Source organism: Gobius niger (assembly GCF_951799975.1).
Source record: "Gobius niger genome assembly, chromosome: 12".
NCBI classification, from domain to species: domain Eukaryota; kingdom Metazoa; phylum Chordata; class Actinopteri; order Gobiiformes; family Gobiidae; genus Gobius; species Gobius niger.
Window position 1 is genome coordinate 27349137 of NC_136863.1, and position 18539 is coordinate 27367675.

At 44.6% G+C, this 18539-nt stretch overlaps 1 protein-coding gene across 1 annotated transcript in view; it reads right to left on the reverse strand.

Annotated features, from left to right (window-relative positions):
• frmd4a (FERM domain containing 4A) overlaps positions 1-18539 on the reverse strand; it is a 228753-nt gene that overhangs the window by 163647 nt on the left and 46567 nt on the right. The window lies entirely within an intron of this gene.

Sequence of the window (18539 nt, forward strand, 5' to 3'; positions counted from 1 at the left end):
TAAAGAGCAAAGAAACTGATAACAAACCATTACATTTACAGGACTGATGACATGACAAACATTATTTTGATTTGACCATGAGCACGTATCCGCCCGGTGCACCGTCTTTTATCAAAGGTCAGTCAAGGTGACGTAACGTCTTCTGCGAGCTGTAACCTTTTCAGAACGTGCCCTGTTGTCAGTGTTCCTCACAGATGTCTGCTCACACCATGGAGCTGCTGGAGATCGGGATTACAATCTTCTTTTGTTGCTCATATTCATCACTCATATCTTCTATTTGTCCTCTAATATATAATCAGTAATCAGGATGGTGTATTTTTGTACTTCATGATTGGGGTGTGACAACATATCGGCTTTGTGATGTATCGCGATATTTTGTGGCACGATACTGATGTGACTCATTTATCGGGAATAGTATTGAATTGTGTGGTACATAGAGGTGTCCAGCCCTATTGAAACTCCACAGCAGAGATAGGTTAGTTTTATGGTAGTTTAGGCTAGATGAGAAGAGACTAGATTCAAGTTGGTCATTTTATGCTCACTACTGCCACCTCAGGTCTTACTTGTAACTGCAGGTTCTATATTAAGCTCGTGCATGACAACTTTAATGGATTCATGAGGTAATTCTTTATCTCTAAATCATTAACAAATGAATATTGTTTGATAAGTATCAGCATGCACTCAATGTATCCGACTCTTGCCAGACAACAGACATCAGCACGATCGCTGTGCTGCTGGTTCTCTTCCACGTCTCGTCATCCTGCCAAAGAAAGCCAAAATCTGCCAGAATCTGCACCCAGCGCGCGTCTCAAAGTCAAACGCCTGTCCCCGTGGAAACGCTAAACAGAAGATGGATATCACCATCGCATAAACAAAATAGACACACGCAGCAGACGCAGACACACACAGCAGACACACAGCAGACGCACACAGCAGACACACTCAGCAGACGCACTCAGTAGACGCAGTCAGAAGACGCACTCAGTAGACACAGGCAGCAGACGCACTCAGTAGACGCACGCAGCAGACACACACAGCAGACACACTCAGCAGACACACTCAGCAGACGCACTCAGTAGACGCAGTCAGCAGACGCACTCAGTAGACGCACGCAGCAGACACACGCAGCAGACGCACTCAGTAGACGCACGCAGCAGACACACACAGCAGACGCACTCAGTAGACGCACGCAGCAGACACACGCAGCAGACGCACTCAGTAGACGCACGCAGCAGACACACACAGCAGACGCACTCAGTAGACGCACGCAGCAGACACACACAGCAGACGCACTCAGTAGACGCACGCAGCAGACACACGCAGCAGACGCACTCAGTAGACGCACGCAGCAGACACACGCAGCAGACGCACTCAGTAGACGCACGCAGCAGACACACACAGCAGACGCACTCAGTAGACGCACGCAGCAGACACACGCAGCAGACGCACTCAGTAGACGCACGCAGCAGACACACACAGCAGACGCACTCAGTAGACGCACGCAGCAGACACACGCAGCAGACGCACTCAGTAGACGCACGCAGCAGACACACACAGCAGACGCACTCAGTAGACGCACGCAGCAGACACACGCAGCAGACGCACTCAGTAGACGCACTCAGTAGACGCACGCAGCAGACACACGCAGCAGACACACACAGCAGACGCACTCAGTAGACGCACGCAGCAGACACACGCAGCAGACACACGCAGCAGACGCACTCAGTAGACGCACGCAGCAGACACACGCAGCAGACGCACTCAGTAGACGCACGCAGCAGACACACACAGCAGACGCACTCAGTAGACGCACGCAGCAGACACACGCAGCAGACGCACTCAGTAGACGCACGCAGCAGACACACGCAGCAGACGCACTCAGCAGACGCACTCAGTAGATGCAGTCAGCAGACGCACTCAGTAGACGCACGCAGCAGACACACGCAGCAGACGCACTCAGTAGACGCACGCAGCAGACACACTCAGCAGACGCACTCAGTAGACGCAGTCAGCAGACGCACTCAGTAGACACAGGCAGCAGACGCACTCAGTAGACGCACGCAGCAGACACACACAGCAGACACACTCAGCAGACGCACTCAGCAGACGCACTCAGTAGACGCAGTCAGCAGACGCACTCAGTAGACGCACGCAGCAGACACACACAGCAGACGCACTCAGTAGACACAGGCAGCAGACGCACTCAGTAGACGCACGCAGCAGACACACACAGCAGACACACTCAGCAGACGCACTCAGCAGACGCACTCAGTAGACGCAGTCAGCAGACGCACTCAGTAGACGCACGCAGCAGACACACGCAGCAGACGCACTCAGTAGACGCACGCAGCAGACACACACAGCAGACGCACTCAGTAGACGCACGCAGCAGACACACGCAGCAGACGCACTCAGTAGACGCACGCAGCAGACACACACAGCAGACGCACTCAGTAGACGCACGCAGCAGACACACACAGCAGACGCACTCAGTAGACGCACGCAGCAGACACACGCAGCAGACGCACTCAGTAGACGCACGCAGCAGACACACACAGCAGACGCACTCAGTAGACGCACGCAGCAGACACACGCAGCAGACGCACTCAGTAGACGCACGCAGCAGACACACACAGCAGACACACTCAGCAGACACACACAGCAGACGCACTCAGTAGACGCACGCAGCAGACACACGCAGCAGACGCACTCAGTAGACGCACGCAGCAGACACACACAGCAGACGCACTCAGTAGACGCACGCAGCAGACACACGCAGCAGACGCACTCAGTAGACGCACGCAGCAGACACACACAGCAGACACACTCAGCAGACGCACTCAGCAGACGCACTCAGTAGATGCAGTCAGCAGACGCACTCAGTAGACGCACGCAGCAGACACACTCAGCAGACGCACTCAGTAGACGCAGTCAGCAGACGCACTCAGTAGACGCACGCAGCAGACACACTCAGTAGACGCAGTCAGCAGACGCACTCAGTAGACGCAGTCAGCAGACGCACTCAGTAGACGCACACAGCAGACACACACAGCAGACACACGCAGCAGACCTGTTCATATTGATGCGGCACACGCTGACATCTGCTCGCGTGTAAACTGCGCACACGTACATGAGGTGCAGAGGTGCGCTGCGGAGCTGGTACTTGTCAGATGGAATTGTTTTAACAAGATGTAATGGGGACATCAGGGGTCAATCTGACATTTAAGAGAGGGTTCCTCAGGGAAAGGACGAGCATGACTGTGGTAGACACGGTGGTATGATGTTGTGGGTAATGAAGCGTGGAAACAGCGGGATACACTGGAGAATTTGTAGAATAAAAGACTGGTTCTCCACTGGTACGCCGTTGGGACCCACTATTACCTAATGCTGTATACTCTCCACAAATTATTGTTGAATAAGCATTAAAAAAGACTCAGAAGCTGAAATGATGATATGAACAATACGATACAAGTCATTTATCTCAGGTGGTGTTTCTTTACTATTTCAGTAGATAAATATTGAAAGAAATGTGGCCTGGGAAAGGCTCACTGAAAATGGTTCCACGACCCAACCATAGACTGTAAAATTAAGAATGGATCTATTGTGGTCCACTTCTTCCTGTGACCGTAAGGAAATGGCAGCCAGCTCCAGAAGTTCCTGGCTTCTGTGGACTTTCCAACCATTTTTTTAAATTATTTTTAGACCATTTTGTCCTTGTTGCAGCTTGAGATATAGGTTTATTTTCTTTGTTTTTTTCTTCTGTCTTTTATATTCTAGATATGCATTTTGAGACCCTTGTGTATAAAATGCATACACTTAAATGGCTATAAAATCCCCATACACTGACTTTTTTCCGACTTTAAATCTCTTGCTATCTTTCCAAAACTACCCAACATTTAACAACTGTATTGATTTTAACCCGTTTCTATACATAAGCTTTAAAGAATATCTAAATAAATGATTTTTAACTTGTGACTGCATTTGTTGTTTTTCTGTAGTGAGCGATTTTTACAACTTTGCACCCTTTACACGCCTAAAGACTGCTAAAATACTCCAGGGTCAATTATATAGAAGGTTTTCTCAGCTAACGGACCGTCTCACCAGAAAACCTACAAAATAAGTGATCCTGGAGCATCCTATAGACAACTGTGATGGAAAGTAGGGCTGAAATCGTTATTGTATTGATATCGAGATATGACCCTTCAAAACATTCAAATCTAAAAATACAAGTAATACAAGTGTTGGGATGATTGGGGGGTCTTTCATCTCCCCCTGGTGTCTGTGGCCAGAAAACCACAATTGCAACTTCGCTGCCACCGGACCGGAGCAACCAATACACACTAATGGGATCACGAAGAAGAAGCTAACAGGCTAACGGGCAAAGCTAACTGCGGGCTAGCGCCACTTAAACAGTATTTACAGCCAAGTTTGAGTGACAAAAAATATCTTTAAAAAAACATCTTCTTGTGTAACTGGATGTGCAATATCCCTCTCTCCCTTTGTCTTTTCTGTCAGGGTAGTATTTACTCTCACGGACGATTAATAAGTTAACATTTTTTTAAATTAACATAAAATTCAAATAATAAATAAAGTTTGTATATGAAACTTTATAAAATAAAATAAAATGTAGAACATACTCCCTTTTTAATGATCGAGGTCAAGATTCAAAACAACATTCTGAATAAAGAAATGAGTCTTAGAGTTCTGTTTCTTTAGTAGAGTGATATTCATTTGGTCTCATATAGTGCATTGATTAAAATCAGACAAAGCAATGTGGGGGGAAAAACAACAAAACATGCTAGCTGTGACCGTAGAACTCCCCATTGCTTTCTGAAAGTTTCTAAACGTGCTTATGAACTCATCCCTGTGAAAATGAGGGTGTGAGAAATGCACTGGGACCACAGGTGGCAGTTTAAACTTAACTCTAGGCCTGTAGCATATCGATTCAAATGCGCTTTGTAAACAAATTGGTTTCGAGGCTAAACCGGTGGAAAAGTGGTATCTGTTTCACGCCCCACCGAATTAGAAAATCCAGTCAAATAAAAAAAAAATAAAGATCTTGAACACAATCTTCCACAACAAACTCAAATCCTAATTGAATTTTTTTTGCAAATCGACCGTCTTATTTTAATCCTCCCGTTTTCGTCCGTCTCCTCATCCGAGCGGCGTGTCAAATAAGGCAGCCCGGCGGAAACATATGTTGAAGCGGGGCGTGATGAAGCATGCAAATTGAGCCGTGTTTGGCATACATCTTGGAGCGCATACGTCGAAGGAGTGCGGGGCGTCTCTCTGGGCGGCCATGGGTGTAATTACAAAATGAGACTTTAGCGTATCGGGGCATGCAAAGGCCGCGTGTAAAGCTGGCACAGATGAAGTGGTTCCGTACAGACATTTTCTTCATGATTGCAGCTTTCGCTTCTCTTTTTTAAAAACTGAAAATAGGGAGGAGAGTTGGTTCGTGGCTTAGTCCCCAAAGGCGGTTCAGTCCCTTCAACAATGCAAACTGACATTGTGCCATCGCGGGCACAAACAAAGCCACTGTGTGGACGTGTGACTGGGCAAAAGACTGGGCAAAGTTCATTTATTTAAACGGTTTTGACAGTCAAACAGACCAGAGAAGTGTTACATAAACAGAGCTCCAGATCAGAGCTCGCCCTGCCCTTCACAGACATGACATGTACTATTTTTGGTGATGTTTTTATGATTATGTAAAAACGTATCGGTTCATTTATTTCAGATGACCAGTTTTAGTGAGTGAGTTCATTTATTGACTTACGTATTTTAAGGGGCTAGATGCAAGTTCGCTATTTTATACTCACTACTGCCACCTCAGGTCATATGTGTAACTGCACCTTCTATATGAAGCTCGGGCATGACGGCACTTCGGACCCGAATAAACACCTTTCTGAGTGACAGTGCAGGATTTTAGAGGCAGTTGTGGTGAACAGGTCTGAGCTCATTCTACACATTAGGACATGGCTGGAACATGTAGGGGGAGGACAATACTTAATTGTAACATTTTTAAACTCTGTATAGTCCCTTTAAAGAATTTTAAAAACGATTTGCATCTCATAAAATGGTTTTATATCGTAAATAGGGTATTAGGTGCAATATATCAATTATCGGTATATCGTATGGTGGGGACTATGTCTCCGAGCTGGCCTGGTTTCGCCTCGGGACACCCCCAGAACATCTGGAGGAGGTGTGCGTGGATCAGGAAGACTGCTGCCCCGCGACCCGGCCCCGGATAGAGTGGAAGAAAATGAATGGATGCATCGTACGGTTATCATTATCGTGTATATTTTATTGCTTTTTTAAAATGTGTTTAAGCTGCTGTCTTTTTGAGAATTGTACTTCAAGAAAACAAGTCCGACCCTACTGGCAAGTAAAAAAACACAACTAAAAAACAATATCCCCTCCTGGAACCGCCACCTTAACATGGTGGAGGGGTTTGAGCGCCTGAATGATCCTGGAGCTCTGTTGTCGGGGGCTTCGTGCCCCTGGTAGGGTCTCCCATGGCAAACAGGTCCTAGGTGACAGGTCAGACAAAGAGTGGTTCAGAAGCCCCTTATGAGCGACCAACAGGCCTGAGAACCATGAGGCCGTCCTTCTGTGGACCCACCACCTGCAGAGGAGCCATAAGGGGCTGGTGCAATGTGATGACCCGGAAACGGACAAGTGGAAGAAAATGGATGGATGGATAAAAAACAATATGGCCCAGATCTTCCATAAACCCTGATCAAAATGGTTGTTGATCTTTTTGTTTCATGAGTGAGCAAATTAAACTTTCCTGTGGCCGGAATTGTGTATTAATCCAACAAAGTTGTTACATTGCTTTCTGCAATGAGAGTCAGGAGAGGTGCATGAGTACCCAAAGCGCGGCCTGGGGACCTAATGCGTCCCTTTTTCATACTTCTTGTTGAATTGGCACTCATCTCCAGAGATAACAGCCCTACTTTTTACTGCCAGTTTCATTATTCCACACAAGTAAACATTAAAAACTAACATTATATTGTGAGACAGACTTCAAGCCAAATAAAGGTGTGGGGGTAAAGGTTTGCACCAGGGTGAATGTTTCACTGCACTGATCACCACCGCTCTTTGGCCCTCGCTGAAAAAGTGAGGACACCCCTGCTGTAAGTGCAGGGGTGTCCTCACAGGGAGAAAAGATACAGACTTGCCTACACGTCCACTTTCCCCCAAAACCTTTCTCTGACTGCCCGGTTCCCACGTCTATTGAAAGGAAAATGTGATATAACAGCATGTTTATGGATCACTGAGTCGCGCTGATGGGGAGTGTGATAGAGGACAGTGAGGTTCTCTCATGAGGCGGTGATGGGGCGGAGGACAGTCAGTCGTTTGCTGAGTCGGTGATACAGTAAGACTTGTGCAGTTGAGGAGATGGTTTTATGAGCCTGTTCGTGCCTTGACACTCTGACCACGAGGCAGTAATACGTATGATTGATGGCTAATGGGAGATCCAAGCCAAGCACTAGTTATGTCCACGGGCTACAACCTCTACTACCAATTATGCACAAATGAACAGGCAAGGTCACGGTGCAGCTGGAGACCAGGTTAGTTAGGTCCCCGCAGTGGTGCGAGGAAAGCTATTTTTTCTAGTCCTTTAGCTCCGGGCTGAAAATGTGGAACAGAATCCCCGCTTGGGCTCGCGTGAAGAGGTCAAACTGTGAACAATGCAGGTGCAGCAACATCTGTGCAGGCAACGAGCTGCTACGGCCGGCTTACAATGTGCTCCACAAGGGAGTGGTTAAGCTACGTTTAATAAACAAAATGTTCTTCTATGCGTGGCATTTGGCGCATGTCCTTGTGATGTTTGAAAAGTTAAAATCAGGATATTGCGCAGTCATCAAAGAGGGTTTTGAGTTCTGGAACCAAATGGGTCGAGTTGGAACAAAGGATTATGACCTTTGAATGGGTTGAGGTCAGCTAAAAGAATAGTTAGAAAAGGAAACAAAAAATATGATTGACCTAATAAAGGTAGACCACATATATTTTCCCTTCCATTTTCAAGTCTTCTAAATCTCTGGAAAATACTGGTAGTGTTTAGGCCTGTCACGATAACAGGATTTATTGAGTCACAAAAATATAGCGATAAACAATATTTTTGAAGAACTTTTAAAACAAACTCTAAAGCATAAAAATGACAGTCAAGGTTTGTTTTAAAAAGTGCTTAATGTTTAAATATCCCACGATAAACATGGCATTTAATTGTATCTATTCGTCCTTCCCAGTTGAATAAAGGACGAGTATATAGAAATAAATGTCGGTCCCACAGAGATTAGGACAGGGACCTTCTTGCCATGAGGCATGAGCACTAGCCACTGTAGCACCGCGCCCCCACATACAACCACTAAATATAGTGTTACATTAGAAAAATGTGACCAAAAAATGCAAATAAATATTGAGCCCAAAAATGTAATATTTATCTGTCATTACTTGAACAATAAGTCGACAGTAATTGTCGCGACAGACCTTGTATTAGCATACTACAGTATTTGGTCAGTTGTCTCTTCCAGTACTAAAGCCCTGTGAGAAATACTACAGTAACAGTCGCTTTCCAATCCAAATGTTTGTTTTTCAATACTGCCCTCGGGAGGTGTTGAGTTCAACTAATCAGGTTTAGGCTGTGATTGTGTGCTGCCTGCTTCCTCTGGACTCGTGTGGAGGGGTCAGAGGTCTGAGCCTTTGGGAAGACGTATTCCATGAGGAAGTTGATTGTGCGCCTTTAAAGAAGGAGAGCCCAATACTTTGATGCCTCATGGACAGGACGGGTGTTTCCACTGCCTAAACTGAGCCAGTCCAAAAGGGGATGCTTTAGTGCGGGGCCACTTTAGTGAGGAGGTCTAGTGTGGGTCGCTTGCTGGACAGTTTGGGTGGCTACACATTGATTGGATCACGAAGAATACTCACTTGAGCAAATTAAACAAGCCTATAAGGAGAAACTGACGTACATTAATCTTATTTGGCGTAACGCTGAGCTAAATGTTTAGCACGGCAAAGCTAGTTATTAGAAGCAGCTGTTTTTTGTCAGGCTCTCACTTCGACAAACACTGCACTAGTTAAATCCATTACAGTATGATGAGTTGTTGAAATGGCAGCACAGTGGGGCAGAGAGTTGAAATCATAGAAATAATATACAATAGACAACTATTCAACCCCATTCATAGTAATGATCCGTGTGGTCTGTGAAATTAACATGGCTGCACAGCCTGCTCCTACGAAGCCTGTTCCTTAAAAGGGCAAAAAGGCGGGAAGCCAAACGGTTACGAGCCTCCAAAGGACAGATCACCTCTGGTTTTAAAGTGGGTTCTTCTTGGGACAGTGTGGAGGTTCTGGCTCGAGGACCTAAGGGTGCGACCCGAGGAGTCGGGCACAGCAGGTCAGATACATATTTGGGAGCCTGACCATGCAGCGCTCTAAAAGTCAAAACTAAAATTTTAAATTCAATTCGAAATTTGATGGGGAGCCAGTGCAGCGAGGATAAAATGGGAGTAATGTGTGACCGTCTGCTAGAGCCTGTTAAAAGCCGCGCTGCAGCATTTTGAACCATTTGAAGACGATTCAAAGCAGGTTTGTTAAAACAAGTAAAAAGGGAGTTACAATACAATACAAAAAATAACGCAGTTAAAAATGTGACACCCAGGCCAGCGTTGTCACATGGGTTATCGAATTTTTTAGGAAAAAATAAAGTCTTTGGAGCCAGGCTTTGCAGCAGTGCTGGCGAGATCCGAAGCTACATAGGAATCCGGTTTACCAAGTGTCTTTTGGAGTCACCCCTGCCACCAGGGGGTGGAATTACAGCAATGTCAGCGCCTCGCTATGAGGACCAAGCGCTTTCCTCACCCATTGGTTGAAATGAACATGAAAAGTTGCAGATAAACAGGAAATAGTTTCTCTATCAGTTGTAGCTTGAACGTAGCTCAACAGCGCCACCCGTCTGTCACTCCATAAGAAGTCTAGACCAAGTTTTCTTTCATTCTAAAAACGCTTTTTGTCACATAGGCCTATAGAACCCCCTCACTTGTGTACAGCAGAACTAAACAACATATTCAACTAACAGGTTTGTTTGCCACACTACATCCATACTTAGATCATTCATTAGATTAATTCTTCTACATGAAATACATTTTATTTGAATAATTCTATATTAACTAATTGACTGGATGTGTTTGAACTAGGTGAATGATGACAGTAATTGCTTTGGGCAAGATTCAAACCAGAATCCCTAATCCCTAATAAATTCAACCTCCTTTAAACAAAAGAACTCTAAATTCTTTGACAAGTTTGCATACTAGGAACTCCAGGACAACAGATTTAAAAGACTATAAGCGTGTTCAAAATGGCGTCAGAATGATGGAGACAGGAGCTGTGGCGCTTTAGTGCATGTGACGGAGGGAGATAACGGGATAATGGTGCTAGGGTGAAGGGGTGGGGGGGGTCTGCGAGTATTTGCACATGCATACATTTGTCTCGGCCGGTCGTGCTGATAGGGTGATGTATGATACGGCGGGTGACCTTTGGAAACACGGGTGACACGATTCATCCTGAGCTCGTTCATCACCGAGGCGTTAAAAGCCTCTTTTTTACCAAACAACCACCTACATATTGGGTCTAACGTGATGGGATTGTGCACATTTTTTTATTGGGCCGCCGAAGTGAATGCGGCACAGATATTGTCTCGTTTGCTTGACGAGATGGATAACTTGCACAGAAAAGGTTTGCAGATAAAAAAGGGAAAAGAAATGATGCTACGGCTCGTGGAGAGTAAACAAATGACAATGACTGTGGGTGAAATGAAATGTGCTGTAATGTACGAAAATATAGGGTATGTTGATGATGTCACAGTGCGGCAACACAAGCCAGCACTGTTCAATTCCTCATTTCTGAAATACGTGTTTGGGACTAGGGCTGGGTACCGTTACATCTTTTCGATACCAGTACTTTAACAATACTTGGTTTTCAACACTGATACTTGAACAATACTTTTTCCGATACCTAGACTAAGATTTGTTGTCTAGAACCAGAAGACAGAACAATAGTGTTTGGAGGATCTGCAAATCTGCAATATCGGGTTCATCTCCAAGGCAAGATGGGGGAAATTGGAAGAACTTGAGGCAAACATTGTGTAAAAAGAGTGTTTTCTTTCCCATGGGTGTGCTGTTTCAGGGTGGCAGGGGCGGATCTAGAGGGGTGGCACGGGGTGGCAGCTGCCACCGCTATTAAAGGTCCTGCCACCCCATTGTCATGTGATGTCTCACATCTGCTCATGAAGCTACTTGGGTGCTTGCAGAGGCCTCACTCTTAGTTCTTACTTTTTTGACAGGACAAAGAATTATAACAACTTTAGAGCTAAATAAGGAGCCAGGTGCAATTTCTTTGGCTCAAAAGATGATGATTTTATTTTATTTTATTTTTTTTCTATTGCAAAAGTTTCAATTTTACCTGAGTTAGAAACCCCCTACATATATCATGAACAATGCTACTATTTGCTTAAATTGGGGGGTCAGCCTGCATCTAAACGGAAAAATGACCTTGCGATCAAGCAAAAACTTCCGTACCCCCCACTATAAACATTCAACATTGTAAAATGTGCTGCCACCCCAGAAATTTTCCCTGACCCTGCTTGCCACCCCATGATTTTTTTTCTAGATCCGGGATGGCCAAGTTGTCTCCACTTAACCCATGTGGATATGTTCTAGTTCTGAAATCTTTACTCTGATGTGGGTTTAGGCTCAGAGAGCGGATTGTTCACATAAAACCACTTTTTGTTTAGTGTTGATTGAACAAAAATCCGAGAAGATCTTCACATTTTCAGATTAGAACTGCATTTCCAAAGTAACGTTGCTCTTAATTGAGTAAACATTTTTGCTACTCTACCCACTTCTGCCACTTCTGGGTGTAGTTTGAGCATCTGCTAATCTTCCAGCTCTGCACTTGACCCAATCAAGATTTGAAATGTGCTACAGTCGCCCACTGCTCCTCACAGGTTGTCCTGCTCTCACTGAAGGTTGGGACGACAGCAGCCAATTTCATATAAATTCAAACATGCTTCTTGTTTCCTGCTTCTGTCGTAGCACACTCTTTCTGAGCAGAGGACTTCAGAAGTGGATTAAAACACGCTGACGCTTTGCACTTTCAAATCTTGCTATCCAAAACAATTTACCTCCAGTCCCGCTACACTTCCGACCTGTATATTAGCATTTCATTTGCAAAATGCTAATGCCTTTGTGGCGTGTCCTTGGGCCGTACGAATCTGCTTTTCCATGCGCTTTGGTTTCAGTTAAAAGGACGTTTTCATTTATCTTGGCGAGTAATAGCACATTTGACCTTCTAAAATGCAATGTTGGCTTACCAGAGCAGCTACATTCGCTGTTTCAAATTAACTTGTCACTTGAAGACAGTTTTAACACTGCTGGAAGCTACAACGCGCGCTTTGGGTATCTCGCGTCAAAATAGCAATGAATTTAATTAAAGCAAGGTGTGCATTTAAAATGAGGCTCGGCTGTCGCCCAGTCGTGTTCTGTATCAGTGGGGAACAAATCCTCGCCATCGCGTTTCAATTGCTCTCTCAGAGATAATGCCAGAATGCCTGAAGACTCAGCAGGGGCCGGTGGAGCGGCAAATCTACCTGGTGTTTCCATGGCGACCCCTAACATTAAGCGTGTCACCAGACACACGTAGGATGGGATCAAGCAGAGCGGACCTCCAGCGTGGGAGAGAGGAGGTTTGGGTGTGATACGGACTCCCCCCAGCAGAGGGGGCCGTGTGTTCCCACCGGACATGTTCACATCAGCGCCAGGAGAATTCAGATTACTTTCTTTGTCATTTCACTATATGCTCAATTAACCTTAACCGCAGAGGGCTCTTGTTTTGGCCCATGCCTTGTGCTCCCGTCGTTTGAGTGATAGACATGTTGGCCAATCAGAATGATCGAGCCTCGCTGCCTTCAGCTGCCGGCCAATCAAAAGTTTGTATACTCTGCAGGCCCTATACAAACAAACTCCACGTGTGCATGGCTCGGTGCAAACTATTCTCACCGTTAGAAACAAAGCTGTGTCTCACAGAACGAGAGGTGACGACACAAACTCCAGGCCTGTTCATTCTCAGATTTGCATCTTGTTGCTACATGAAGCTTAAATGTAATAAATTAGCACCTGTTACATCGTTCTCACAAGTGGTTTATAGTAGTTTTACAAAGCTTGAAGTTTGTTTCACGCTTTGTACAACAAGGGTCTCAATCTGTCATCTGAACTGGGTTGTTCTATTCTCTTAGCTGCAGCTGGACTTATACTATTCACTATTCCAAAAGTGAGGTCCGGGGACACCTGGGGGGCCTCAGGGGCACTACAGGGGTCCCCTTAAAGTGTATATGACAGGCTTAAATGCTTTTGAAAATATGAATTATTTAGAAGGATGACATCAGTTGCATGATTATAATTTTATTTCAGTGAAGCAGCAATTTTAATGAAGAAACGTTGGGCAGATGAAGGTAAACTTCCAAACTGTCATAGCAGTTTGATTAATTTCCCATTGACTTAACATGGTCGGCACAGCAACACTTTAAAATTGTTTGCCTTCATCTATGGCACTTCCTGTCAGTGTCTAATAAGGAAGTCAAACTATAAACATCACAAAAATGGTCAAACTAAAGAAAACTGGGTACAATCTTCAGCAAAATATTGAATAATAATTGTGTTTTCACAAAATGTGTGTCTAATGTGTCATATTCATTTTAAAGCAGTACTAAGTAACTTGTGTACCTTAATAAATCCTTCCCGTAGTCCCTCTGGGGGTAATAAAAGTGTTAATGGGATGATTGGGGGGTCTTTCATCTCCCCCTGGTGTCTCTGGCCAGAAAACCACAATTGCAACTTCGCTGCCACCGGGTCGGAGCCACAAATACACACTAATAGAATCACGAAGAAGAAGCTAACAGGCTAACGGGCAAAGCTAACTGCGGGCTAGCACCACTTAAACAGTATTTGCAGCCAGGTTTGAGTGAAAAAAATGATCTCCATTGTGTAATTGGATGAACAATATCCCTCTATCCCTTTGTCTTTTCTGTCAGTGTAGTATTTACTCTCACGGACAGTTAATAAGTACAAAAAAAATATTTTAGCTGTAAAATAACAACTAATTCCTTTTCATTGAGTAAATTTATATCATTTTTGGGGGGGGCCGAGAGATTTTTGGATCAATAAGGGAACCGGACTTTGACAATGGGTGCACTATTCTGATAAGGAGCAATTCACCTTGATGTTGGTTACGCAACCATTTAGCGCCATGCAAATGATCTTACACTCCCATACTTATATATTAATATACCACTCACATCCATCAGTCCCTCAGTCACTTAGACAAATAACATCACGAAGCAGAAACTCCAAACTAAGCTCTATACAGAATCTATAAATCCCAAAGAAAGTCATTTGTCTGATGAAAGCCTTGGACATAACAAGTGTTTTGTCACAAATGGGACTGTGTAACAAATGCTGTGAAATGATTCATTAGCTTGATAGTTGGAATGGATAAAGCTGTGGATGGACTTCAGCCCATTCCTTTTGGGCATTGCATTTGAACATTACATTAAATGGAAAGAAAGTAGTTAATAGAGAACATAGTATGAACTTGATAGACAGCCCAGCGCATATGTTGAATCCCTTTGTGTGTATTAGCATGCGTCCCCGGTGGTTCAGACCTCCTCCTCTGACAGACTGGCCTTTGGAAGCTGCCAGCCGACTGACCGACCTGCTGGGGCTCGCACAGGGGCAAGGGCAGGCCCACCTCGTCCAGCCGCTCCAAACCCCACAGCCCTGGACTTCACTTTTAATTAATATCATCCAGGCACAGCACACGGAGCACTGGTCGGACCCTTTTAGGCTCATCGAAATGCCACACAGCGTATTCTGTGTGTCCAAAGCTTCCCAACCAGTGGACAGGAGACCCCTGGGAGTGCAGGTTAGCTCAGCAGAGGATACGGGGAAATATTTGGGTAAGAATTCCATGAGAGCTACTATAGTAAAGATTGGCTTACACAGTGTGATTTTGATGGCATGACAATTTTGAAGTGGTGCACCTGTCTGACGTCGCACAGTGCAGGCCCAGCTTCACAGTCAGAATGCAGATTTGTATTTTGTTTTTTGGCTGATGTCTCTGTCATTACTGGGGCAATCCACATTAAACAAAAACGGTCACAATGTTCAACGTCGGCATACATAAACAAAGATCCAAATATTTTCTCATAACGGAGTCAACAGTGGTGACGATATTTGAAAGCAATTGCGTGATGTTGGTCGGACGTAAGGACCTTCAGCCATAAGACCAATGTGGCAGTTTGTGAATCTAATCACTTCCAAATAATGATCAATTTAAACATTTGTCAATCTTCTTTGTGGATATTTCTTTTCAACAACGGTGAGTGCAGAGTTCAGCTGTATTTTGAGCACAACACATGGTATTTTTGCAAATAACTGACTAAAGAGTTTTTATTTTTCCATTTATTGTAGAAGTACAATGACTAAAATGCTCACCTTAACAATTTAAGTATTAGCAAAATCAATAGCCTTGGAGACAGTGAGTGACCCTTTAGACCAGGGGTGTCGAAGTCGTTTGGGTCGAGGGCCGAAATGCAGCTCCCATGGCGGGTCAGGTGCCGCATGTATTATAAAGGACTGTGGCCTTATAAATAACGACTTAGACTTACTGTGCTTCATCAGCCTGTGTCACATGTTTCTCAAAGTGCTACTTAAAGTCATTATTCATTCACTCCACACTCTATGGCAGTAAGTTACTATTTTAGCCACAGCCGCCCTGGGGCAGACTGTCCATTTACCACATGGCTATAATATGCTGTTTATATCCTGATCTCTTATTATGTCAGCGTACTCTGCTGGACATGTGTGGAATTCTTTCCTTTTTTAAATCTAAGCTGCCCCCTAGTGGCTGGAGTGAGCAAACTGGTTATTCATTCAAAATCCATAACTCTGCACGAGAATTGGCTAGAATTCATGCTCTTGAAAGGGCCACATTAAATCATCCCCTTGACCTTGACACATGTGCTTTAAACCTTGAACCAGGTCTAGAGTAGTTCAACATCCACATAAACAAATCCCCCAAAAAGTCAAACATAGTCTGAGATTTGGATGCAAAACGTGGACATTTCAATCAATGAACAACAGCCACGTCTTCAAAATCATGAATACAAGGTTAAGCGCTATATTTTGACTATTATTTCATTATTCAAGGAACATTTCATCAATCAGATGGAGGGTTAGCAATGGGCACAATTTGATGGTAGTTGACCCTAACCGTGATTAAACCATTTCCTGCTGTATTTGTGTCTGTGCATGACCCATCCTGACACTGGATAATGACTCCTTCTGTCACCTGACACATCCGCCTCGCCGTCCTGCAGATAACCAGCTCCCTGAAGATAAGCAGCGTCTCTGATTGCCCTGATATGGCACTGACAAGCCTAATCACTCCATAACTACTTCCCTATCGATCCGCCGGCGCTTTGAGCCAGCTGACGGGGGAGACATGATCTCAGTATATAATTGCGCGCGGTATCCAGGGAGGAAGATCTTCTTTTTTTTTTTCCTTCAAATGGAGCTCGCAATCCTTGTTCCACTGACCTATATGCATGAATTAGATTCCTCTGAGGGGATAACCGAAAGGCAGCTTGATCTCTGTTTCCCGAGTTCTCATGATAGCTGCGAAATACGAAAGCCAAGAGGTGAATGAACAAGGAGATGTCGAAATGGTCGGCAATAATGGCTTGACGAAAACGGCTGCAATATCACTTAAACGTGGTAATATAAAGAAAGAGGGCAATGACATGACTATTCACAAAGGATTAGATTATTGGGGACCTTGGGTAAAGTGAAAATGACAGTCCGTGCAGATCTGCGATGTCGGGCATTTGGATGGCGACCAAACTGCGAGGTCCTTCGGTGATGCCAGTCCTGCACGAAGTCTTCAAAGTTTGAACCTGAGTAATGAAGGCAACATCGGTTCAAAATGTCTCTGCTTCACGATGTCGTCACCTGAAATGCTTTGGACTTCACAGACCATTTCAGATGACGACCTTTATGAAGTTCACTGAGAAATGCCGAGAATAAAGGGCGGCAATTTTGAAGAATTTTCAACATAAAAGATATTTTGACTTTAATTTCCTGCACAATCCCATGTGTTCATTCATAGTTTAGCGTCTTCAATGAGAATCACACAATGAAAATAGTGTCGAAAGCCGTTAAAAGTACTGTACTGTAATCGTCACAGTACATTAGGTCGTCTTAGTCCAGCCTCAGAATGACCTGAAATAATCCGCTGTGCGTCTTTTGACACTGAAATTAAAAGCTTTTGGGCTCTGAAGCATTTTCTCCTTTGAATTTGCAACACTGAGTTTGGAAATGGGAATAGGAAGTGTACAAGTGAAGAGGAAAACTAATTCTGGATCTATTTTGAGCATGCATGTTGCACCCTCTTCAGTATCTCCAGCACTGTGACTCAGGAATGTCGATAAATTGAATAGTCCTAATGTCATTTCATTGTGACGCTTCAGTGGGCATAGATGTGGGACTAAATGAAGGCATAAATGTGGGACTAAATGAAGACTCAAATGCAGAGTAAGCAGCGGTGGTTGAAGGACTGGAACAGCCCAGCGAGCTCTCCCGCTCAGAGCCATCTCAGCACTATTGAGCCCAGTGAGGATTAGGAGTTATCAGGGCCACAGGAAGGCGGTCACCTTGGGCTGGACATGGCAGGAAGCCAAACGGTAGGAGATGGTCATTTCAAACAGATCTGAACATTAGTATCTGAAGGACTTATTAGGACACGTGAGCATTGATATTTGAATAACAGAAAATAATATGACCTCTCCTTCTCTTTCCGCGTTATCAAGTGTAGGATTGAACATGCTGATTACTGAAACAAATGACCACTCCAGGTAGGGTTTGGTGATGGTTTTACATTAGAACAGGTTCAAAGTTACCAGTGAGAAAGTGGAGTATTGATGGTACATTGATATGATTATGAAAGAAGCATAGTCGTATACTTCAGATTAACGCCATGACTGTTCTAAAACTATCGATGAAAGGTATCATTTTAATAAGAGAGTAAAATATTGATACCTTTGCAAACAACTATCTAGTTTCAGTACTAATGTAAGTCGCCGAGAGCGCTATGAGGGTCATGTTCTTTGACTTGGTGGGAGTGGATGAACATCTCACTGCATGGAACATTGACTACCTCACGGACCGACCACAGTACGTGCGACTGTGCAGCTGTGAGTCTGAGGTGGTAGTCTGCAGTACTGGGGGCCCTCAGGGCAATGTCTTCCCACCATTTCTCTTCACCATATACACATCGGACTTCACATACAACACGAACAGCTGTCATCTGCAGAAGTTGTCCGACGACTCCGCCATCGTGGGCTGTGTGTCTGAGGGGAACGACCTGCAGTACCGGTTGGTTACCATGTACTTTGTGGACTGGTGTGTGCTTAAACACCAGTAAGA